This window comes from Sus scrofa, chromosome 8, assembly GCF_000003025.6.
Source record: "Sus scrofa isolate TJ Tabasco breed Duroc chromosome 8, Sscrofa11.1, whole genome shotgun sequence".
NCBI lineage: Eukaryota > Metazoa > Chordata > Mammalia > Artiodactyla > Suidae > Sus > Sus scrofa.
This window is the reverse complement of record NC_010450.4, coordinates 80,193,869-80,221,243: the sequence shown is the minus strand read 5'-3', so window position 1 is coordinate 80,221,243 and position 27,375 is coordinate 80,193,869. Positions and strand designations below refer to the sequence as shown.

Sequence of the window (27,375 nt, the reverse complement as noted above, 5' to 3'; positions counted from 1 at the left end):
TGTCTTCTTGCCATCTTCCATCATTTATCATACTTCACTGTTATCGCATTTTCACTTGTCTGTCTTCTTTGCCAGACTCTTAAGTTCTGGATCCATCCTATGCACCACAGTATCTCCAGTGCTGGGCATATAAAACACTAAATAAATGAATGAGTGATATAGGGCTGGAACTATTTTCTCCCATTGTTCACGTAGAGCTATCCTGATTTTGTTTTCAACTGCTCTGTGCTCTTCATAAGAAAGCACTCTAAAAAAAATTATAATCACACGCCTAGATTGCCAGGTTTAATGAGGACAACAAAAGTAAAAGACATTCAGATAAATTTGAATTTCGGGCAAATAATGGGTAGTGTTTTAACATAAGCATGTCCTTAGATATGCAATATTTTTATAATATTTAATTTAGTAATATATAATACTTTGGGACATTTATATTAAAAGTCTATTCACTGTTTGGAATCCAAATATAATGGAGCTTCCTATATTTTATCTGACAATCCTACTTAGGCCCCAAGAGCTGTTTCCTGTTCCTGGAATCACTTGTTTAAATGCAAATAATAACATTGGTAACTGCCTCCATCTTGAGTTCTCATCAGTAAATTTCTAAGGATTCCCTTTCTTCTCATTTTATTTTTCAGTGCTTTCAGAAGAGCCTTTCTATCTCTGCCATGGGGGAAGTTTTTGCCATTTACTGGAAGGAAAAATTTTTGCCTTTAAGCTACTGCCCTGACTTTGGAAGTGGTGTCATTAACATATAATTCACCTACCATACAATTCTCCCATTTAAAGTGTACAATTTAGTATATTAACAGAGTTGTGCAACTGTCACCACAATCTAATTTTAGAACATTTTCAGCACCCCTAAAAGAAAGCTTGTACCTATCACCAGCCACTCCTTACCAGTCACCCACTACCAGCCTTAGGCAATCACTAATCTATCTACTTTCTGACTCTCTGGATTTGGACATTTTATTTAAACAGGATCATATAGTACATGGTCTTTTGTGACTGGCTTCTTCCCCTTAGCAAAGTATTTTCAAGGTTCATTGGTATCATCATTCTTATTTACTGCTGAATATTATTTCATTGTGTGAGCATACCACATTTTGTTTATCCATTCATCAGCTGGTGGACATTTGGGTTATTTCTACTGTCTTTGGTAAGAATAACTTTCTAAAACTGATTTTTTTCAATTTTCTGTTTATTGTCTATGATCAAGCTTTAGGAGAAAAGCAGAGAAAATATTCAGCCTATTTTAACATCTATAGGATTTTACATTGCTTTGGAAATTTCAAAAGGCATTCCTTGATTAATCTTGTTTTTTGTTTGTTTTTTTGTTTTGCTTTTTAGGGCCACACCCAGGCATATGGAGGTTCCCAGTCTAGGGGTCTAATTGGAGTTACAGCTGCCAGCCTACACCACAGCCACAGCAACTCGGGATCCAAGCCACACCTGCGACCTACACCACAGCTCATGGCAATGCCAGATCCTTAACCCACTGAGCAAGGCCGGGGATCGAACACTCAGCCTCATTGTTCCTAGTCATTCCTTTCTGCTGCACCACACCAAGATGGGAACTCCTTGATTAATCTTGTTTTAATCTAATCTTTCACATGGGAATTAAGTTAATACAAGTGGTATATTGGATGTTGTGATAATCAACTGCAGATTTCATCAGTCCATACATTCTGAGATGTCTCAGAAATTTTAATTTGAAAGTTCGTGGTGCAACAGGTCTGTTCAATGTGATATTTTCCATGACTGCAGAGAATATATACTAGAGCATCTGGAATTGATCATTGTAGGTCTGGTAAAGATGTATGAAATTGCGGTGTGAAGCTGTCATTTTTTATGTTATATATTGTTTTTATGAATTATATTATGATCTGTTCTGTGATTTTTTATGATCTGATCTGTGATTTCATGCAGGATGGTAAAAATATACATATATATAAAATATAAAACCAAAACATATCAAGACAATAAGAATGTTTGAGTCTTCATGGATATAGAAATGTCATCTTAACAACATAATTTCTTAGAGGAGTACATGAAAGTCAACACCAATTATTATGCTATATAAGAATATTAATTATGCCATGGGGAGTCACATGGCCATGCTTATATTAACCAAAACTAATGGAAGATTTGTAAATTTAAATATAAGCTTTTGTATTTATAACATCAATGTAGGCCTACCTGCCTTCCTGCCTGCCTGCCTTCCTTCCCTCTTTCCTCCTTCCCTCCCTCCCTTCCTTTCATCTTTCCTTCCTTAATGATTTCCCCAAAATCACTTGGGTAGAATGAATAGTTGGAAATTGCTTAAAGGAACCATAAAAACTTTGGGCATTTTTACATAATCATTGGTGAATACCAGGTAGTGATTTTCAAACTGTTTAATGCACAATTTCTAATAGATTAAGACATCATTCAAACTTTACACCAAGTTGACATCCTTATAGTTTTTGTTACAAATCTTGTCATTTTGAAGCAACAATTAAGGTATCTGCTTTAAAAAATTAAAGTGAATATATATTTATCTTATTTTGAGATTTGCTTACTTCCCTTGAAATAACTATCTGTTTCCTAGGTCATCACAAAACATTTCTTTTTACACAGGTATCTTTTTCATACCCATCTTTTTAAACATTCTCAAAGTTAGTGCTCAGAGAGAAACAGCCAAGAAGCATAGTAGATCACTAAGGTCCATTAAACTTGAGTATTTGCTGTTTAACTTTTAATCAGGACTTACTGCATATTCATTGTCTGGAATTTTATATGTTAACATTTTAGTGAATTAAAGATTCCATCAATTATATACCACCAAGAAAGAAGAAAAAGGCTAATTAATTGCAATAAATTGTAAGATATATCCTGATTTCAGAGCTGTGACAATGAGGAAAAATACCCATTCTAGAATTAATGAAGAATAGTAGCAGTATTGGAAGTATACCAATATAATCAAGGCAACTGCACACTAAAATATATAAGGCAGTGGCCAAGTTCACTTAGCTAGAAATTAATTGAGCACTTAAAATATGTTCAGCACTGGGCTCAATAACTGGGCTGAACAATTTAATTATCTAATAGTTTCTGTTTGGTACCCATCTTCTATGTGCAACACATTAACCAACTGAAGTAAGTACAGTACGTAGCTGCCCATGAAGCATGGGTTAAAGTTTTTATCCTTACTTATCCTTGTTCTCTTCCTGATGCTAGGAAATCTCCTGGAAGTATTTTCTTCCTTTGGCTTTAAGTCCTTTGAACGTGTGGCTGTTTCTGAAAAGATGCATTGAGTATTTTAATCATTAACTTTCCAGTGTGGAATCATTAGATCAGTGATTACAGTTTCCCCATGGGATGGCCCACTATCCCAACTGATGAGGAATCAGAGCTTCAAAGAACTTATGTAACTTGCCAGGACTGCACAGCATGTAGCTGGTTTAACTGGGCTTTCATCTCTGCTATTTATTGGGTCTGGCTGCCTTTCATGACCTCCTCAAATATACAGAAATGAAGTCTCCAAACCAGCTGAGATTTTGAAAGACAGAGGATAAAGATACAAGTGACGAGGAGAGCTATATCCTAGAGGATCAGCCTTGAGAGGGGATAGAATGGTGGGGGGAAGGGGTGATTGGCTTGGGCAATGAGAAGGCAAGGTTTCTGGAAGGAAAGTGGAAAGAGGCCAGAAACAGACCTGCTGGTTCACAAATCCTCCTCTCCCCCCATCCCTGGCTTATGATTCCTAGAACTGAGCTTGTCTATCTCACACATTTGTTACTTAAATTCAGTAGTTTACTGCAGTTTCTCAGGAAGACTTTAGGACTCATGTAGGAACCTTGGCAAAATCTTTATCTTGAAACCAGAGCTGAAATGATTGCATTTTTAACCCAATATTGAAGGCAATTTTTTTCAGACCACTTTTTAAGACTCAGAAGATTCTTTTTATTCACTTTTTCTATGATTGGGATGGGAAAACAACTGGGAAACTCCACTAAATACTAGTGTGCAAGCATTTGAACACACCCACACCTGTATCTGAATGGCTAAGTATTAATGGTGGCTTATAAAGCTCATGGAAAGATAAGAAATATCCATCGTTTTTTAACACAGATACTATTTGTTGTCTCTTTGGTCGTTAATAACATTGAAGAGGAAGCCGTAGCTTTTTTTTTTTTTTTTTTAGGAACAAAAGAATTACATCTTCTGTGCAGCAGATCTTTGCTTTGCATAAATGATACTCCTGCAAACCCTCAGGCTTCATCATAAAATTAAACTAACCAGAGATCCTGGTTGAAGATAGAAGTGGAAAATAACTAAGCTGTGTTGAGATGTATTCATGCATTTCACAGATATTTATAGAACTCCCACTGTAGGTTACCATATGTGCACTTTTCAGGGAGATGGACATATAGCAGTGCCCTCACCAGACAGGTCTTCTGCCTTTATTCTAGTAGAGAGATAGGCAAGTGCAGTGAGAACAATTAAGCCCCTGTAGTCTTTCACAGATACAGTAGTCTTTACGTATGCTCCTCCCTTTGCTACCAAAACATCTCACCCAGGTAACTCCTACATACCCTCTATGTCTCCATTTACACAGTCCTTCCTCTGGACCCTTTCCCTGACCTCCCAAGTTCAATACGCCTGTCCTTCCCATGCACTCATGAAACCTTGCATTATTATGTTTTAGCTCTTTTGCTACATTGTATTTGTGTGTTTTCCCCAGCAAATTATAAACTCAGAGACAATAAGAACCATAAATGTTTCTGTTCTTTTTACTCTCAGCACTTTGCATGGTATTTGACAAAGGATGGGAACTATTACAAACAATATAATGAAATGTCTTATTCTTGCACATCAGTCACTTACAGAGTATAATTCAAAATCATTTATTCAGATTATTAGGTGGTTGGTTTGGAAGAACCCATCAAGGATGCGAGTTTCCCAAAAGTTGAATTGAATGCTTTGAGTTCTCAGTCAATGTTTTGATAGGGTAGTGTGGTTGACAAGACTTTAAAACATTCTCACTGTGTGTGTATGTGTTTGAAAATCTTAGCTTTGATTTACCACATCTTGCTATGTGAAACTCCAAAGTGCATTTCATATCTCTACATCTGTGAATATATAAGAGTACCAAGAAATAATATGGCATATTATCCAGCAATTCTACTCCTGGGCATATATCTGGAGAAAACCATAATTCGAAAAAGTACATGTACACCAATGTTCATTGCAGCACTTTTTACAATAGTCAAGACATGGAAGCAACCTAAATATCCATTGACATAGGAAAGGATAAAGAAGATGTACATACATACAATGGAATATTGCTCAGCCATAAAAAAGAATGAAATAATGCCATTTGTGGCAACATGGATAGACCTAGAGATTATCATACTGAGTCAAATAAGTCAGACGGAGAACCCAATTTTATGCTTACCACAGGTGAAACCATTGTGGGGAGGAAGGGATTGGGAGGGTGGAAATAACACATACACACTATTGTATAAAATAGGTGATTAACAAGAACCTACTATATAGCACAGGAAAATCTACCTAACAGTTTGTAATACCTACATGGGAAAAAAGAATGGATATATTTATATGTATGACTGATTCACTTTGCTCTATACCTGAAATTAATACAACATTGTAAGTCAACTATATTCCAATATAATTTTAAAAAAGAAAGAACACAGCATAAAAGCAGTGATATAGAAGATAATAATTATAGTGATGGCAACATACACTTATGTAATCTTGTTATGTGCTAGGCAGTGTCATAAGTATTTCAGACACACATACTTATTTTTATATACCCACATCCCTATGAGGATACAGAGGCCCAGGAAAGTTAAATAACTAACTTGACCACATAGTGACTAAGCAGTGGAAGAGGATATAAATTCCAAAGCTTGGCTCTAGAGTTCATGGTCTATATACTCCTCTTCCAATTTGAAGGAAAAAAAAAATCTATTGCTCTGAATAACAAAACAAAATAAAAAGAATAAAACAGGTAAAGGAATGCCACTTGAATTGGCCCAAGACATTCTCTTGATGTATTAAAAACTGCTATATTAAAAACTACCACTGATGTCTATTATTTCTGTCAGGGGAATTAATTGCTTATTAGACAGATGGAAGAGTTCAGCTGAGGGGGAAAGCGTTAAAGGATGTAGCCTATGTGAGAGAAAGGGCAAGCTTGGCATACCGTGATATGCCAAAAATACTTGCAAAAATGTGTCAGAAAGATAGCAGGCAGGTGACTAGCCTCCCAAAGTCCACATGACTGGAGCCAACACAGGGAAACGAAGAGAAGGCAACGAATAGAAAGATGACAGGTGAACAAAAACCTTTTATCTTTTAAAAGATGTCTTGTGCAACGGAATAGAAGAGATGACTCATAGTGCTATAATTAGATAGGCAGAAGGTTGTAAATCACAGATTGTTGTTAGAGTATTTAACCAATTAATGACTTAACCAATTAATATCCAATAACACTGTGAGAAAGATAATTTTTGATGATCACCTATTTGATGATCACTCTGCAACACCAAAGTGGACTTACGAAGACTTTGTAAGTGTTGAGGATTTCCCATACTCCAGGGCTAGATAAGGTCATGGGGAAAAATGAAGGGGTATTTGTAAATGCCTTTGCAGTATCTCAGAAACAAATATGCACGATGAAGCAAGATCTGAGCTAGGCTATGTGGTTTTTAAGGTAAGGGTGAAATGTTTTCTTGAGATATTCTAGAAAAGGTACAGACATTTCTTCTGCTATAGAATGATATATGCTTTTCTGAAAAACCTCGCATTTGGCAAAAATCACCTTTTTAAAAAAAATAACAAAGCTTAATGGAAATAGAGAATTGGGACAGGTCATTCCAAACCTGTACATCTTTATAACCAGCACATGACAAAAAATAACAGTCCTAATTACTAATAATAATTTAATAATTAGAAAGACATGCAATGGTTATTTAAAAAATAATGCTACAGTAAATTTTCAGCTTACTTTGTGGGGAGAAAATGTAAATGTGGCTGGATAGAAGTGAATGTAAGAGAGGGTTGAAGCATCTGAATTATGGAAATAAGGAAGAGAGATATATTGTAGGATGAGGAACAGTTTCAGACTTGGTACACAATATGCATAAAAGGAGGAAACTTCCTAGCGAGGTCTTCCAAGACAGTGCTTGTTATTGGCTGTAGCACTGTGTCTGTTTGCAGCCTGCTGCAGTGAGCTGTGTTATTGTGTTCAACTGCTTTTACTTGACCACACAAGCATTAAGGGGCAGGGAAAATTCATGTATAAGCCAAGATGAACTTTTGCGTAGAAGCTGCAGCACAGTAGAGAAACTATTAATTGTGTTTCAGTTTCTATCACCTATTTCCTCTCTTCCTTCCTCACTTCCTCCCTTCCTTTCTTTCATCCTTCCTTCCTTCTTTCTTTTGTCATCCATCCATCTACCAAGCCACACATCCATCCAACTATGCTTCCATCCAACTATTCATTCACCTATATACCTACCTACCTAGGTTAGCATGAGAGACTGAGGATGCTCTTAGAGTGTGTCTTTTCCTCTCGGTACCCAGAAAACTGTGAGCCCCTTCCTTTCACGGTAGCATCTTAGAAAAATACCTATTTGGATCTTTGAACAGCCGATTGAAGCTGTTCCTCATGTCTGTGAATCTCTGTCTCTATTGTTGAATTTGAAGGTCAGCAATCTTGTCACTATTTTTTGACTCTAATATAGTCAAAATTGATACTTTTTGGTTCAAAACTTAAAACATCTCCAAATACTCCTGCTTAAAATATAGTCTCTAAACTTAAAAAAAAATCTTGAAAACAGGAAAAATCTGAAATATATATTTATTCTGTGAAATTAAAGTAAACACAGGCCATTTTCTCCTTTGTATTGAACTAAATTGCCATTAATGCTTTTTCAGTTCTATTTTTGTACTGAATGACTGGGTTATATGAATTTTTATTGCATGCTGCTTCCTTTGCATTGGTAAAAATCATTTTGAGTGAAGAATTACTTCTCTCAATATAGGTCAATTATTTCTGAGGAGTTGGCAGATGAAAAAAAATGACAGGAATATTATTGCTTGTGTTTAGCTTCTAGCCTATTTAACATGTGTAGCTGAAATAATTAGAATGAAAAGAATGTTGTTTTTATTTAATGAATTAATGGAATGGGCAGCCAGAAGTTACACTGCAAAAGTTCAACCGAAGCTACTTAAACCTTTTTCTATAAATCAACTGAGTTGATGCAGTCATTTCATAGCCAATAAGGTAATAATGTCTTCCTTTGCCTTGCTTTTATCTTCTGCATTCAAGTTACATGCACACGCTCGTTTGATATACAACTTTACTTTTAGGTTTATACGAAAGATGCAACATAATTTTATTCTAAATATGAACTTGACAATATGGATTCAAATTTGATTCACTGATGTGCAACCTTGCGTGTGATATCTGAAACCAGAAATTGTCAAATGGTATATCAAAAAGGTAAATTAGCATTTGCTCAGCGCAACCTGACATGACAGATGGGTAGGAGGAGGGCTGTTATCCCTGAGAAGAGACTAAATATATTATAATTTGGATGTACACACAAAGTGGATAAAGCTTTTCAGAAAAGAATTTTCTATGTGAAATCTACTTTCCACTCTCAAAATAATTAGTTAAGCCCCCTCCATCACTCGCTTCGTTCTATGCTTCTATGAATTGCTTTGCAAAGCATCCATGCATGAAAATTACTTTATAGAATTTGTGTTTGTTAAGCACATACTCATTTCAAGGCTCTGTAGGCTCTGTAGAATATACTGGTAGGATATTTCCACCATAATAATATTAGTAGTAGTAATAATTACAATAATCATACTGGTGATTGCTAATAGTTGTTGAGCACTTATGGAACAGGAACCATCCTAAATGCTTTCCATGTATTCTGATTTTCACATACAGATATATACACAAGCTTACAGATATGCATGTCATATAGTCAGCTAACAATAAATGACAAATGAGTGATGTGGACAATATTTGCTTTTGCAGATCAGAAGAGGCTTAATACCTGAAGGGTGAAATGAAGAAGGGGGACTGAGACAGGAGCTGAAATGAGTCAGAGATGAATGGACAGCATGGGGCAGAGAAGACATTTGGGGACAGGAGGTTGGGGAGAAGCTCTGTGAGCAAAAACTTAGAAGTGGGAAACTGTAGTCTGGATGCAGGAAAAGAATTTGCATTAGGAAGGAAGGGACAGTAGCGAAGGTGGGGTTAATGTCAGGAAGGATCTTGAGTGCAAAGCTGAGGGGTTTAGATTTGAAACTAGGTAAGTCATGGGGATCCATTAAAGTTTTCGGATAAAGGGAATGCTTAGAAAAGAATAATTTTGAAAGTTTTATATGGTGAGAGTGCAAGCTGGGTTGAAGGGAGAAAAAATAGAGTGAGACCAATGAGGAGGTGGCATTTGTCTAGGAACTAACCTTAAATGGTGATGATAGGCAAGGAATTTCATTTGCTATCAGAGATGAGGAAAGAGGAAAGAATGATGAGTCTGATCTTTGTGGTCCAGATGACTGTCAGGATGAGGACCTGGTTATGGAGGCATCTCTAGATTCAAGTTCTAGAGATGTCCCACAGAGGCAACTATGAGATGTCTATGCACAGAGGGTTGCAGAACATAATTGGAAATTGATGGGAGAAGCTCAGTGTGAGGAGTCATCAGCCCAGGGCTGAGAGCTACACTGGAGAGATGGACAAATTCATTCTGTTTTCAAGAGAAGAGAGTGAGAAATGTGGAAGACTAAGGAGCAAAACTGACTAATAGTGGAAAAACCAAAGGGGAAAAGGGATAAGGAATGGTCAGAAATGGAGGACTGAAACAAAGATAGAATAGGCTATGGGAAGGTAGTGAGGAGGGGGAGAGAGCCTCAAGTAGCAAGGAGTCTTCGATAATACATGATGTTCCTTCAAATGCACAGAGAAAAAGGCTGAATAAAGATAAGTAAGTAGTAATTACAAAGTCACATCTGAGAATACAGCTTTAGTGAACCAGAGGGGATTAAGACCTTATTTTAGTATATTTTTATTGATTATAAGTTTCTTTTTGTCATCCTGTTAGCTGCACCCTGATAATTTCTCAGTAGGCTAGGTTGCCTAGAAAATAATATCACGTATGTCTTCAAGCTTTCAATAGCAATATAGGCAATGGATGAAAGAGCAGGATAGGGCACCCTTGGGAGTTCTTTATCTCATCAAATTAGAGAAACAAAATAATGTGAGAGGCTGAGATTACTTAATAATCTGCTTACAACTATTTTTCCTAAGGCAGCCAGAGAGTATATATGGAGGCTGGTGTCAAACCACATATTCAAGTCTTTGACATTCCTGTTCAAGAGGACTTTAGCTTTTGTTTGTTTTTGTTCTGAAAACTTTAAAAAAGGAAGCATGGCCTGTTTATGGCCCTTGGGATGTTGACAAATTTGAAAGCATTTTTCTATAGACTAATAATTACATTCAAAGGGATTAGAGTTCAAGTAGCAGCATGACCCAGAAATAAACAATAAGGAAAGAATCCCCTTAGGAGATAGAGGTTACATTTCTAGGTTGTTGGTGATGAAACTATAAATAAATATATATTGCCTAGTCTAATACAGTATTAGAAAGTGGTCAGATGTGGCTATTGCATTTAAATTAATATTTAATTTTATTAAAGTTAAATATGGTCGCATGTTCAGTTCCTCGGTCACACTAGCCAAATTTCAAGTGTTCAGTGGTCCATATAGATTAAGAACATTGTTGCCTCCATGGCAGGTTCTCCTGGACAGCACCTGGTATCACAGCCTGGTATCATAACCAGATGTGGTGCACCATATATAGATACTAATTTCATTTTAAAGGATGTAACGCTATTTCAAGACCACTTTTGTGTTTGTTAAATCTTGTTACAGTGGGGCTTATATCCTAAAGAGTCTTGGGTTAAATGTTCTTCTGGAGTATAAGTAGGTTTTGCAAATAACTACCAGCTGTTTTCCAGATAACTGTGAATGAGAGTGAGGGGTAGAAGAAACAGCAAAAGGAAGTATCAGGAGAAGCTCAGAGCATTAAGTTCTTAGCATGGGGCAGGTTATTGCCCTGTCTGTGTTTGCTCTTCCAGCTGACCTCTTCCTGTCACATGCCTAGTTCCTCTCCGTTCATGGCATGGCTATACCACTGAGCTAGTCTCTAAAATGGGCTGAAGGGGAATCTGTGCCTGTAGGAGGCCTGGGCTCAGCTCAGCCCATTCTACAAAGTAGCTCAGCAGTGCATCATGAACGGGAAGGAACTAGACGTGTGACAGGAAGAAGTTGGGATTGGGATTGATTGGGGATGTAAAAACCAGGTGGGGGGACCACTCATTTTAAAGCAGAGATTTTCTGTCAGGTGGCAACAGGTGAAGGACAGAGTAGAAGGGGATTGTGATCCAAAGCCACAGGCAGCGTGCAGAAAGTCTATACCCCATCGCTGCATGAGATGGCAGAGTGTGGTAACATAGACACAGGCTCTGAGCAAGTTACAAATCACAACCTAACCAGCATTTGCTAGAGGAGCCTATCTGGTTGGGGGCGTGAGGCATGGATGTTTCTTCAAGCCATGGTGTCAGATGTTCAAATGCAGCTAGATGGTGACCGCCCTCTTGAAAGCTGGACCTGAAATGGGGCACAGGGATAGGCAGCTTATTTGAGAGGTAATCTCAGGAAGCTGGAGAGGAGGAGTCAGGAGTAGGAGATGGAGAGAGGAGCACAATATGAAGTCACTGCTGCATGATGACAGTCACTGCTGTGGGCAGGGACCTCCATCCTGCCGCAACCTCCGCAGTTCTCCTTCTAGAGGACATGAGATTGTTTGCTGGGCACCACTGGTTGAGGGGTGATTCAGAGGGCTTAACTCCTTGACATCCTTGGGCTGCACTTTCTGCTGCCCCAACAGGGTCCCCAGGACCTGGGACAGAGTGCAGAAGGATCAGAGGCACACTCCAGAGGTGAGATGCTGGCAGTGCATTGTGAGTCGGACACACATGCATCTGTCCACCCCACCCGTGGCTGAACTCAGAGAGGGGAGGCGCAGACACGTGACACAGGGCGCATAGGTGGTGGCCATAGCTACGGTTTACTTAGAACGATTAGGTGTACAACACTGTTCTAAGACAGAGCGTATACATTTTCTCATTCCGCAACACAACCCCCCCATAAAGTAGGTGTTATGTGCCTGAATTTTCTAGAAGAAGATAAACCATATGCTTAAAAAATGCATCTGCATTTTCTAGAAGATGTGGAAGCTTAAGAGAGGTTAAGTAACTTGCACAAGACACCAAATATATCAGATGCTTAAGATCGACGGGTAACAAAAGTATTCTTCCCCTGGCTTGTCTGCCTGAATCCCTAGCTCCCCCGGGGCTCCACCCTTCCTCAATGGCTCCAAACTCTGCCCTCCACTGTCTTCTTACCATGTTTTGCAATTACCGTCTCCGCCCCCAAACATGCTTTTCCCCCCTTTACTCTTTGTAGTGGGGCATTCTGCAAGTTTTGGCAAACATGTACACGTGACTATCATTACCACCATAATCAATATACAGAATCACCTTGAAAATTCCCCCATGACCCTTTTTTTTTTTTTTTTTTTTTTGGTAATAAGTCTCTCTCCCGATTTTTAGCTTCTTGCAACCACTGGTTTGTTTTGCTTCCCTAATACTTTTGCCTTGGCAAGAATGTCATATAACAAATGTCCTATAAATAATCAGCCTTTTGAGTCTGGCCTCTTTTGCTTAAAATAATGTATTTGGGAATCTCCCATGTTGTGACTATCAATAGTTTTTGCTTTCAATTACTAAGTAGTATTCCATTGTGCGATTGGACCATAGTTTGTTTATCCATTCCCAAGCTGAAGGATAATTGGACAGTTTCCAATTTTTGGTGATTACAAGGAAAGCTGCTATAAACATATGCATAGAGGTATTTGTGTGAATAAAGTTTTTTTTTTATTTTACTTAGGTAAATACCTAGGAGTCAGATTACTGACTCTTATTGTAAATATGTGTTTAACTTTTTAAGAAATTGCCAAACTGTTTGAGAAAGTGACTTTATTGTTTTGTATTCTCACCTTTAATTGCTCCATATTCTCACTACAACTTGTCCTTAAAAATTTTTTTTTCAGCCATCCTAATAGGTGTTTGGTTGTATATCATTTTTAACACATTTCCTAATGACAAGTGATATTGAACATCTTTTTGTGTATTTACTTGAAATCTGTATATTTTCTTTGGTAAAGTGTTTGTTCAAATCTTTTGCTTGTTTGTTTTTATTGGGTTGTTTACTTTCCTAGTATTAAATTTCTAGAGATTTTTTAATGTTGTGAATATACAGGCTTTTAAAATCAAATGAGTGTACTGCTAATATTTTGTCCCAATATATGGCTAATCTTTTTATTTTGGAGGGGAGGGTGTGCACATGGCATGTGGAAATTCCTGGGCCCAGGGATCAAACCCACACCACAGCAGTGACCCAAGCTGCTGCAGTGATAACCCTGGATACTTTTTAAAAAATTATTTTTAATTTTTTAAATATTTTTTTTTGCTATACACTCAATTGGGTTGTTTTATTTGGTTGGTTGGTTGTTTTTTGCTTTAATTAAAAGATGATAGTGAGGTGCCATCATGGGTCAGCAGAACAAATCTGACTAGCATCCATGAGGAAAAATGTTTGATCCCTGGCCTCGCTTAGTGGGTTAACGATCTGGTGTTGCTGTTGCTGTGGCTGTGCTGTAGGCCAGCCGCTGTAGCTCTGAATAGACCCCTAGCCTGGGAACCTCCATATGCCGCAGGTATGGCCTTAAAAAGACAAAAAAAAAAAAAAAAAAAAGGTGATAGGACAACACCCATTACCAGGATTTCTAGGTAAAATAAAATGGTACACATGGTGTCCAATTTTAATAAACAATGAAATAGCCTTGGGGACAAAATAAAAACTTATAAACAAAAGGCCATTATGAGATGAAATATGTGATTGTTCAGAGAAAAAAGCTTAATACTGGCTACTGGTAAAGAAAATGTTGCTTGAACAATTTCTTTTCCACCTTTTTCTGTCTATAGTACAAGGTTTGGTTTTGTTTTGTTTTTGGTAGCACAAGGTTTTAACAAGGCAATGCCCGTGGATTTTTTTTTTAATGATTTTAATTTTTTCCATTATAGCTGATTTACAGCGTTCTGTCAATTTTCTACTATACAGCAAAGTGACCCAATCACACATACATATATACATTATTTTTCTCACATTATCCTCCATCATGTTCCATCACAAGTGACTAGATATAGTTCCCAGTGCTATACAGCAGGATCTCATTGCTTATCCAATCCAAATGCAATAGGGTACATCTATTAACCCCAGACAATGCTAGATCCTTAACCCAAAACACCACAAGAGAACTCCCTCTTTGTCTTAATAATGTCTCTTGAAGAGTAGTTCTTAATTTTTATGGAGTCCAGTTTGTCATTTTTTTTCTTTTATGGTTTGGCCTTTGGTGTAATGTCTTAAGACATCTTTGGCTAACTCTAGTCGCAAAGATTTTTCTTCTGTTTTCTTCTAAAACTTTTATGGTCTTAGGTTGTACATGTACATGACTTACTTTGACTTAATCTTTTCTATGGGTTACAAGGTATAGATCAAGATACTTCAAAAAATAAATTGCTAATTTTTCCAGCCCACTTGTTAAAAAGATGATTCTTCCACCATTGAATAGCTTTTACACCTTTATTAAAAAGCAGTTGGCCATATATGTGTGGGTCTGATTTGGGCCTCTACTGTTTTCCATTGATCTATCATTTCTTTGTTTCTCTAATGCCTTTTTTAAATGATTTTTATTTTTTCCATTATAATTGATTTACAGTATTCTGTCAATTTTCTACTGTACAGCAAAGTGACCCAGTCTCACACACACATATATATATATATACATTCTTTTCCTCACTTTATCCTCCATCATGCTTCATCACAAGTGACTAGATATAGTTCCCAGTGCTATACAGCAGGATCTCATTGCTTATCCATTCCAAAGGCAATAGTTTGCATCTGTTGACCCCAGACTCCCAGTCCATCCCATTCCCTCCCCCTTGGCAACCACAAGTCTGTTCTCCAAGTCCATGAGTTTCTTTTCTGTGGAAAGGTTCATTTGTGCCATATATTAGATTCCAGATATAAGTGATATCATATGGTATTTTTCTTTCTCTTTCTGACTTACTTCATTTAGTATGAGAGTCTCTCATTCCATCCATAATGCTGCAAATGGCATTATTTTGTTCTTTCTTATGGCTGAGTTCCAATGTCTTGATTACTGTGGCTTTACAGAAAGTCTAGAAATAAGTTAGCGTTATTCCTCTAACATTTTTCTTCTCTATTAAAATTTCTTTTTGCTATTTTCATGGGTTTTTATCTTGCCTCTTCATATCAATTTTAGAATCAGCTTGATGATTTCCCAAAAAAAATTCTTCTGGGTTTTCATTGGAATTTGGTGGACTCTGTAGATGATATGGGGGGAAAACTGACATCTTAGCAATATTCCCCTTATCTCCTTAGTAATTAATCATCACACAGAAAGACTGAACACAAGCAGTGTGTTGAAGGGAAGAAAATATGACTACTAAATAGGAATTGGGAACATTTCTGCTTCCCAAGTTTATATGTGATTATAAATATAAACAAAATAATATAATCTTGTGTTGTTGGGCAGCAGAAGGAAAGAGTGTGTTGATTGGGAGAGAATGGTGATATCTGTTTCTTGCGATACCCCCTCTACCTTCATTAGTTTACCCACCCAGGTGACCAAAATATCTATATCTGCCAACTATAAATTATATATTATGTATATTTAGGGAATCCAGTAAGCTGTTAAAAATCACTACTCCTTAAAATGTATTTTAAAAGTTAAGTACTCCCTACTCTTAACCACAAAAATTGGGGCTTTTCTAGGGAATAATAACATCTAGTTTATTATTTTTTTTCTAAATGCAAAATGGGCACACAGAGAGATGACCTTTAATGAAGATCTCTAGCATTGAATCTTTCAGTGTTTCTTGACCATGCATGTTTTTCAGTTTTTGCTTCTGTCTAATTGCTGGAATTTTCTGAATGTCTATGCCTAGTTTTTAATGTATAACTAAAAAAGCATGAATCCTTCTGACACAGAAAGATTTCTCCCACATGGGTAACTTAGAATGTTCTCAGCTTTACCTCTGGGCATTGGGCTCCTTCCTGTTGTTCATGCCCCATATTTAACTTTCAAAACTCTGCTACTTGCCAGCTCAGTGTTTTAACCTTCCCCAGTCTATTGCTGGCTTCTTGGCAGAATGTCAAACCTGTCCAGGCAGGACGTCAGACCAGTCTAGATTAAACTAGCTTGATCGAAGAAGCAAGCCAGTGCAAAACAGCAAGATACTCATTAATTTTAATTAACAGTTCCAACAGAGTTGCATAACAAGATTATTTCCCCTAAATGAATTATTAGAGATAATAGAAGTAAACTTCTCCAAGCAGTATTCTTAAACCCTAGGAGGTGGCAAAAAACCATCCCAGAGAGTAGCTGTCTGTCCCAGGCAGTCTACTTCATAAGGTCGAAGTAGGCATTGCCTGAAGTCATGGTCCATACTGATTGTTTCCCTCTTTTCCTAAGATTCAAATGACTACAAAGTTCAGAGCTTTTCAGAGCAGGCTAGGCAGTGATAATTCCTCACCTGGAAACAAAGCAATGATTAGATAGATCGAAACAGTTTGGAACCATAAAGAAAATCATTTTTCCTTTTAAACGAAGAACATGTCTTCCAAGAGAACATGAGGCAATGTCCTCTCTAGATGTTCACTTGCTTACCCACTTTATTGAGTCTTTTGCTCATTAAAAGTTAATTTGGCACATATTTCATAAATTAGAGGATTTCCTTGTTTCACTTATGCTTTGCTTATTAATGCATATGCTCTCATCATCTTCTCCCAAAGCAAACAATACTCTGTCCATGAAAAAGCTTTAATTGATGGTGAAATGTATGGAGAATAGTATTTTTCTAAGCATTTGAGACCCCACTTTCATTGAAATACTATCTAAACATCCAGATAAAAAGAGCAGCAAAAAATGCTATAAAACTTAACTTGGACATGCAGATATAAATATCAGAGTAGATTGACAGTCTTTCCAACGTCTCTATAAACCATCAGAAAATATGTATAAACCCTAATCATTATCTGAAGAAATATAAATGCTCATGAATACTGTTGGCATTTAGCTTCAAAGTTTATGGAAGAAACTCAGATTTGGAGTTACTGTAACAATTCTTGTAAAAAATCAACACTGCCAAAAGCAGGTGAAACCACTGACCTAGCAGCCTGAATCTGAAAGAGGCATACTCTAAAAGCTGTAGGGGTTGAACTAAACATATGGTGTTGAATTACCATTAATCTGGAGAAACAGACCATCAGCAGATTGAGAATAGAATCTCTTATTGCAGTGATTCATCCAAGATTTTGAGTTTTCATCCTCATGCTTCCTTTCTGATTTGTCTTCCGGTCATGTCTTCTGGCCTTATTGTCATGTAGGGATAAATGGTTTTCATAATGAATGGATTTCCCATGAAAATGCTAATACACATGTTTCCACCAATAACCTGACAAATTTTAAATGGACACTGATGTATATGTGTATATCCTAATATCTGCAGATACAGACATAGCTATATATTTATAATATTTAATGTATAATATATATATATAACTATGTATAATACTATGTTCTATATATCAGGTAATCCTTTTTTCTTTTTAAATCCATGTTTAACTTATTAAATACCTCACTCAGTGTGAATTATAACAATATGCAAACTGTGAAGAGATAGTGTATGGATACAATTTAGGGATCATGGTTGTTTCACTGTGAAAGTTGCTTGACTAATGTCCTAGTAGAACCAGTCAATTGTTTTGCCTCTGGCCCTCACCCAGTGCCACTTTCTGTGTGAGCTTTTGAGACAGGTGGATATGTAAAGATGTGAGGAGAATGGAACAGTTTGTTACCCTGATTTTGACATAAGATGACTCAGGAGAAAAGAGGCTACATTCCATGAAGAACCAAATTACCCAATGGTTGATTCATGACATAAAAAATATGACACCAAAGCAAACTAATAAATAAATTTGTCTTGACATATTCAAAAATCAATTTAATTAAGGTGAGTTCAATTAGTAGCTCTACGGAAAGAGTTCTATTTACACGTAGTGTATATATGATAATATGTGTCTGTCCCCTAAGCCAGCAAAGTCCCCAATACTTACTTATCATATATCCCTTATCACATTATGCTGAAACACACCATATTTGTGCTTGTTTCCCCAGTAGACCCTTGAGAATAGGATGTTCTCTCTAGTGTTTCCAGTGATTACCTCAGGGCTCTGTGCATCACAGGAAGACCTTGTAGAACTGGCTGGTGAGCAAGGTGGCAAGTAAAATGAGCAGGGGGTTGTTGGAAGTGTCTGAGACAGACACGTTTAATATACCACAAGCCACCACCCTCGAGACATCTGGGTAATGCCAAGGCCTACTCCTCCAAGAGGGCTTCCATACAAATACTGGAATGAAGTTCTTTGCTGTAATTGTCTATAGCTCTAATTCCCTTCCCAATTCCTCAAGATTTATGAATCTCTGAACCTATTGTGCAAATATACTGTGAATATAATCCCCCCCTTATTTTTCATGCATTTCTTCTGTCTTAATTTATGGTCTTTAAAAATGTGAGAACTTTATGGAGTTCTTGTCATGGCACAGTGGAAACGAATCTGACTAGGAACCATGAGGTTGCAGGTTCAATCCCTGGCCTTGCTCAGTGGGTTAAGGATCTGGCGTTGCCATGAGCGGTGGTGTAGGTCACAGGTGTGGCTTGGATCCCACATTGCTGTGGTTGTGGGGTAGGCCAGCAGCTGTAGCTTGGATTAGACCCCTAACCTAGGAACCTCCATATGCCGCGAGTGCAGCCCTAAAAAGCAAAAGCAAAAAAAAAAAAAAAGTGAGAACTTTAAGGAAGAACCCATATAAATTCCATTAGTCCTCTAGTTGACTTTATGCCACTACTAAGCCAGTATAAATTCTCTGCAGGTTGAGTAAACAGAAAAACCATCAGACTTATTAAAACTCATTGAAGTCCAGAAAGAAAGAGAAAGAAGAGAGAGGAAGAGGGAGAGAGGAGGAAAGAGAGAGAATATGAATTTGGATATGAGAGTCATTATGTAAAAAGAAAAAATCTAACAAACCTATGATCTGGAAAAAAAGTATTGCATATATATAGAAAACTTAGCTGTTTAATTAATAGATGTTTAATTAACAGATAAAATGAAATCAGTAGAAGCAAAATGATGAATATTGAATTGATTAGTAAAAGATAAATATATTCATCCATAATTCAGAAATTAAGACCAGAAAAGTATTAGGGACATAGATGATCCACCCAAGAGATTAACCTATGTAAATTCTGAATTTCTATAAATAGAAAACTACAAAGGATGAATCAAAAGCAGTGGTCAGGAGTTCCCGTCCTGGCGCAGCAGAAACAAATCCAACTAGGAACCATGAGGTTGCAGGTTTGATCCTTGGCCTCGCTCAGTGGATTAAGGATCTGGCATTGCTGTGAGCTGTGGTGTAGGTCACAGATGCAGCTCGGATCCCACGTTGCTGTGGCTGTGGTATAGGCTGGCAGCAGTAGCTCCAATTTACCCCCTAGCCTGGGAAACTCCATATGCCATATGCTGCAGGTACAGCCCTAAAAAAAAAAGCAAAAAAACAAAAGAATCTTAAAAAAAAAAAAAAAAAAAAAGCAGTGGTCAAAGGAAAGCTCCATTACAGCAAGAAGGATGATCTTGACCTCAAAAGCTGGAATGTGCACTTCAGTACATTATAGGTCAGCTTTATGAAAACAGGACCACACCTACATATTTTCTTATGCAATCTTAAAAAACACAAGGATCTCATAAAAATCAGGGAAAACACACAGAAATCAAAAACGTTAACATAGGTTTCCCCAAGTTCCCTACAAAGGACATTGTTTTTTAATTTCTTTGCTATTAAATGTTAGACTATTAAAGAATAGAGGTTTACAGTCAAGGTCGTGGAGAGGCTGGGGCCAGACTGCCAGGTTTCAAAACCCGGCTTTGCTGAATATTAGTTATTTGAGCTTGGGCAAAGTCCTTATCCTCTTGTGCCTTATTTTAATCAATAATACAATGCAGATAATAAATAGACTTTCTTATGGTCAATGTTTGGATTAAATGAATTGGTATATTTAAAGTATATAGAAGAGTACAAAAATATCTTCTTTTTCTTCTGCTTCCTTCACTCTCTTTCTCTCCTTACCCTCCCCCTTCTCTACCCGCTCCCTCTTCTTCCTCTCCTCCTCCTCTTTTTCTCCTCTCTCTACCATCCCCTCCTCTTCCTCCTACTCTTTGCTGTCTCCTCATGGTTGCTGTTTTTATTACAGAGCTTTGAATTTTATACCCAGTTAAGTTATCAGTGTGTGCAGGCAACAGAAAGTCATTCTTTGATACATATGGATTAAAAACACGCTATCCAGGCAACATCAATAGTAATAATAAATATAATAATAATAAACCTGAGTCATTACAATACAAGCTGTGTCAAAGATCAGAAGGGAAATAGTGGCTACAAAGGGCCACCAGCCTAAATTGCTAGTAAAAAATTAGACTAAGTTATTGGCCTAATAATTTTTCAAGTACCACTTGGGTAACAAAATTTGGTTTCCCTTTAAAATACATAGTGTCTATCATAGAAGACATTAAATAATACAAAATACAGGATTCATAGCTTACATTAAAGTCTAGAAACTGGAGAGTATCTTAAAGTTGCAAAGCAGTTTACGCTTTATCAGTGGTAGTTAAGAAAAGCTACTTTGCCCTTGACTCTTAAATTAACTATTACTTTAATTTTACAATTGTCTTTGGAAGCTTTAAGGTCGTTACTTCTGGAATAAGTATAAATTTTCTTCTCTTCAAATTAAAGATTATAAACAACAGAAACCGCGCCCCCCCCCCCCCCCGCAACTTCCCAAACCAAACTTCTATTCAGGAAAAATAAATAGGAAAAACCAGTAAACACAAATTTAAAAAGAACGAAAAGAAAATATATACTGATAGAAACATGACCAAGTATTGGTTAGGTTAATATATGTATGTTTGTTAAACATTTTAATGAAAGAACAAATCCAGTGGTATATTATTTATAACTTCTTCCCTCCAAAACATAATTTGGAAATATTGGCAAATAAATGCAAGGCAAATGCAAGTCAAAAGAAAGCAATATTTAGAATTATATTAAGTAGAATTTAAAGCAAAAACATTAAATGCTATAAGGAGGGTCATTTTAATCGAGATAGTAAAATTGGTAAAAAAGATAAAAACATTAAAAAATCCTCATGCATGGAATAATACTGTATCTGTAACAGAGAAGGTAAAAGTTTTTGGAAATTCATAGTCTTTTTAGCATGATTTAGTTATTGTGAGCGATTGTAATTGTCATAATAGATCAATTAGACAAATCATTAGGAAAATAAATATTTTATCTCAATATCATTATAAATAAAAGAAATTAAAATTAAAATAAGACATCTTTTTCTAGCTATCAAGTGATCAAATATTTTTTGAAAATATAATAGCCAATGTTAATCAGTGTTTTTTGAAATAGATCATCTCATGGTTGATGGGTGTGTCAGTGGATGCAATTTGTGAGAAAAACAACTTGGTCATATCTTTCAAGAGCCTTAGAAAACGTCATATTCTTTGTCAGAGTATTTTCAACTCTTGGAGACAGATTGGACAAAGACTTATTTTTGTGCACATTAACTGCAGAATTCTTTAAGTAGAAAAACAATGTAAATAAAAATATTTCTTAGAAGAGGAATGTTTATATAAATTATTTTTGCCATACATTAAAATATTATACTTGAGACTATATTTTTGAAGAATATTGACATAAGAAAAAGGAAAAATAAAAATTATATTTATTACTATTATAAAATAAAATTTATTTAAAATTTCAATACATTGCATGGTTCTATTTTTGGTTAAAAAATAGAAGTATATGGAAAAATGTTTAAAAATAAATGACCAAATGTTAACAGTGGTTATATCTGGGGGGGTGTTACAGGTAATTTTTCATGTTCCTTTTGTATATGTTTAAATTTTTCATTAAGGATGTATTATTCGTAATGAAAAAAATTTTAGATAAGAAAGAGCAATGTTAAATGTATAGACTAGAATGCTTTGAAAAGCACCTTTTCTGTTCTGTTTTTTTGCTATTTAAAACTACCCGTAGACAAATACATTTCTCTCATCTTCCTTTCCAAGACCCATAAACACTGAATTGACAGAAAAATAGCAACATTGGCCAAATAATCACATTTTAATCATATTAATTAACTTTAATATTTATATAGAACTCTATATAACATTTTCACAACCATTATGTTATTTAACTTTCACAACATTGCTCTGAAAATGGCCATACTACTATCTCCAATATACAAGTGAAGAAACAGATTCAGAAAGATGAAAGTTACTTACCTAAGGACACACAGATAAAATCCTGAGCCAGGTCTGCACTCCACCTGCACTATTTATGCAAATATTTGAAGTTCAATCTGGTGCTTTTATTCAGTACCTCTTGAGTTTTTCTTAGGATCCTGGTATCACATGTTACTGTTGTGTAGACATACCTAAGAAAGATGGAGAAACATTTTACTCCTAGGAGCAATAGACTATAAAAAACTAAAGCGGTAACACAAAATTGCGATTACCAAGAAAAATTCATATTCATTTTTTTTAAAATTTTCATTGGGCTACCAGTTTTGAGGCACATAGAATCAACCTACAATTGTAAATTTACACCCATTTTTTTTTAAGAAAAATTTTAAATAATCATTTTAGATTTAGGGCAGCATTGAGAGGTAGGTACAACACCTATTATCTTAATGTCTCTACAAGCCATAAGTCACACTGGACAGTTTGCATTTTTGTGACTGAATGTAACATTAAATTGATTTGGGACTTTGGTCTACACGTAAAACTCAGCCAGGCATTCATTGAAGAGCCACTGGCTATGGAAAGTGAGTATATTTTTTTGTCTGGGCTAGAAGTGAATCAGAATGCAATCATTCATGAAGACTCCTGCAAGCAACAGCCACTGTGTTATGCCAACATTCATCAAGGATCTCATAGAGACAACACAGAGGTCAGCTCTCAATTACATCGTGGCCATGGCTGTCCTCCTCAGAACTACACACTGAATGGAAGAGAATCTGAGAGGTAATGCAGAACTTTCTAATTGGGTTCACTCCCAACAGGAATACCCTGTAAGAAACAAACTAGCATACTTTTTATTTTGTTCTTGGTTTTTCACAAAGATGGTTGAAACACAATGCTGAATCCTTGCTGACTCAAAAAAATCAGAGTATTCACTGGAACCATGTTGGCAAGGAATATTGAACATGCACAGCTTTTCAGGAAGACAGTTAAAATCTTAGCTCTACCTCTTGCTAATGATTCATTCCTGGACACGTTCTTTATTTTTCTGGTTTTAAGTATACTTACCTGCAAGCTATTGACTCCATAGGGATGTTATAAAAAATATATCAAATAATGAAATGTACCTTAAAAGGTGCACAGTAAGCGCACTATTGTGATGAGGGCAAAATATCATTGCGATTAGAGTATTCTCTTTCATTTGAAATTTGGATATGGCTAGCTATATTTTTAAGAGTCAGATAAAGAATTAAACTTTGAAACCAAATGGTAGTGATCAAGAATGTGAAATAAGTCCGAGGAACATCTTAGAGAATCAACTCCCATGAGTCTCATTAGGAAATAAGAGTGATACTCACATAAGCCTCAAAATGTGTGTGAAGTTCACCTGTCAGCATGGGGGAATCTGAAACAATTACTAAATACAAATGGAGCTTTTATAAGTCAGAGATGTTTGGACAATGGAGGAAATGACTAGAAGCAGGCTCCACTTTTTGGAACACTCATTCATCTCCAGACTTTCTGTGGCTTGCATGTGAACACCTATGTGTGTTATGAGGTGAATGAATTATATGAACCCAACTGCTTATTGAATTTTCCCCACAATTAAAAGTACATTTCATGTAGTTTCTTAAAGATTGGAATGATATGATGATGACGCAAATGCTCTTAGCAACATGGTAACATGCTTTGGATCTGTTCACACTGTGATTTACCCGCTATCTGTACAGGGTGCTACATCATTCCTGGAACAGTCACGTAGCCATGTGAATTCCAGCTGAGCTCATGGTCCGTTTCTACCACTGCGTGTGAGGAAAGCCTACAGTTCAGTCGGAGTTTCCTCTTTCGCTCTGAAGCCTGTGGCATGCAAGCCTGTTAATTCTGGTATGCATGACTCCATGGATGAGGAATTGGCGTCTTGCTTCAAGGGTTGGGCTCAGTGTTACTGTATGGCACATGGCCGCAGTGCTGCTGGGCAACCGGGTTTGTTTTCTCCGCTGGGATTCCCACCTCTGCCTCCATAGTCGCGTGTTACATAGCTGATCTGTGTGGTGTGTTCTAATTCTGTGTGAGGAGGGCGGCTGCCAGCAACCAAGGAATGGCAAAAGGGATTCTGATTATATAATATCTGTCTCTTTTGTTATAAGGTTAAAGAATAATGTAAATTTTCCACTGCCAAGATGAGGTCTACCGATGTTCTTGTAACAGTCTGACTTGCCGCCACCTGTTCAAAAATCTCCAACCACTGGCTCCTGTCCCATTCTCCCGCAGGTGTCCCAAGTTTTCATCTCTGAGGAGTCCGTGTAAAAGTAACTGAGAGGATAAAGGAATGATGTATGTGCTAGCAAGGATGGTTTACTGGAAAAGTATTTCAAACTAGTCTGACAGAGGAAGTTGCTTAGTAATTCAACATGGATGTGACAACGTTCTTTAGGACACTGGTCATCTCAGCCAAAAATACACAAACCTAGACCTACTTTCCCTCACTGGTCCTGTGGGGAATTGGAGCTATTTCCGCCTGATGAGATTAGCTGGGGTTGTGGTTGGAGAAAAAAATACTTAGAACTTTATACTAAGAAGAGCGCTATCACATAAACAGAAAATTAAAACATTGCCTTTTCCTGATGCTTTGAAAGTACTAGAAGTATTTTGTTCTACCCTCAGATTTCTATGCTTGTAGAGCAACACTGCCGAAGGTGCCTTTCCACTTTTTAAAATTCACTTCTACTCTTTCTCAACCGTTTTCGTAACGCTTTAAATTTTATATCAATAAATTTTAGTATGCCAGGGGTAATAAAGTTTTTATTTGCTTATGAATAAACAAATTTAAAATTACAAAATACAACTAGATTCCAATTAAAGGGAGAATTTCCCTGTGTCTTATGAAATGTAGCCTGCTAGATGGGTGAGGTGAAAAATGTCTGGGAGTAAGTGGAGGTCTTAAAAATTTTTTTATTGAGATATAGTTGATTTACAGTATTGTGTTAGCTTCAGGCATGCAGCTCAGATTCTTTTTCATTATACATTATTACAAGATACTGAATATAGTTCCCTGCACTATAAGTAAATTCTTGTTTACCTATTTAATACATCATAGTAGGTATGTGTTAATACCACACTCATAATTTTTCTTCTCCATCTCCCCCTTTCTTAACCATAAGTTTATTTTCTACATCTGTGAGTCTGTTTCTGTTTTGTAAATAAGTTGATTTGTATTATTTTTTTAGATTCTACACGAGATATCTGTCTTTCTCTGATTTATTTCACTTAGTGTGATAATCTTTAGGTCCATCCATGTTACTGCAAATGGCATTATTTCATGCTTTTATATGGCTGAATAGTATTCCATTATGTATGTACCACATCTTCTTCATCCATTCCTTTGTTGATGGACAGTTATGTTGCTTCCATGTCTTGGCTATTGTGAATAGTGTTGCTTATGAACATTGGGGTGCATCTATCTTTTTAAATTATAATTTCATCTTTTATGGATATATGCCTACGAGTGGAATTGGTGGACCACATGGTAACTCTATTTTCAGTTTTTTTGAGGAACCTCTGTACTGTTTTCCATAGTGGTTGTACCAATTTACATTCCCACCAACAGAGTAGGAGGGTTCCCTTTTCTCCACACCTTTTCCAGCATTTATTATTTGTAGATTTTTCGATGATGGCCATTCTGACCAGTATGAGGTGACACCTTATTTTAGTTTTGATTTGCATTTCTCTAACAATTAGTGCTATGGGGTATCTTTTAATGAACCTGTTGGACACCTGCATGTCCTCTTTGGAGAAATGTCTTTTTAGGTCCTCTGCCCATTTTTTGATTGGATTTTTTAAATATTAGTTGTATGAAGTCTCTGTATATTTTGGAAATTAAGCCTTTGTCGGTTTCTTTCTTTGTAAGTATTTTATCCCATTCTGTAGATTGTCTTTTCATTTTGCTTATGGTTTCTTTTGATGTGCAAAATCTTGTATTTTTTATTAGGTTCCATTATATATATATGTACTTTTTTTTGCCTTGGGAGACTGATCTAAGAAAATATTACTATAATTTAAGTTTGAGAATATTTTGCCTATGTTCTTTTCTAGGAGTTTTGTGTTTAAGTCTTTAGGCCATTTTGAATTTATTTTTATGTATGGTATGAGGAAGTGTTCAAACTTCATTGATTTACATGAGACTTTCCATCTTTCCCAACACCACTTGCTGAAGAGGCTGTCTTTTCTCCATTGTATATTCTTGCTTCCTTTGTTGGAGATTACATGACAGTGTGTGCATTTATTTTTAGGGTCTTTATTCTGTTCATTGACCTGTGTAACTGTTTTAGTGTTAATATCTCGCTGCTTTGATTACTGTAGGTTTGTGGTATTGTCTGAGGTCTGAAAGGGTTATGCCTCCAGCTTTGGCACTTCTATGTCTTTTGTGGTTCCATATAAATTTTAGGATTATTTGTTCCAGGTCTGTGTAAAACAACATGGGTACTTTGGTAGGGACCACATTAAATCCGTAGATTGCTTCAGGTAGTGTGGACATTTTAACAAGAACATGGTTTGTCTATTTCTTTGAATCATCTCCAGTTTCCATCATGAGTGTTTTACAGTTCTCAGTGTAGAGGTCTTTCACCTCCTTAGCTAGGTTTACTCCTAGGTAATTGTTTTGATGCAATTTTATTGATTGATTGACTGACTGATTGATTGATTGATTCTATTTTAGGTCCACACCTGTGGCAATGGAAGTTCCCAGGCTAGGGGTTGAATTGGAACTGTAGTCACCAA

The 27,375-nt window shown here is 36.5% G+C and overlaps 1 long non-coding RNA gene across 1 annotated transcript in view; it reads right to left on the bottom strand.

Moving 5' to 3' along the window:
- The window catches only part of LOC110262143, a 100,103-nt gene continuing 94,952 nt past the window's right edge, over window positions 22,225–27,375 (bottom strand). The window contains exon 3 of the long non-coding RNA XR_002346743.1: window positions 22,225–22,793. This is a non-coding gene — a long non-coding RNA (uncharacterized LOC110262143). The remainder of the gene's footprint in view (window positions 22,794–27,375) is intronic.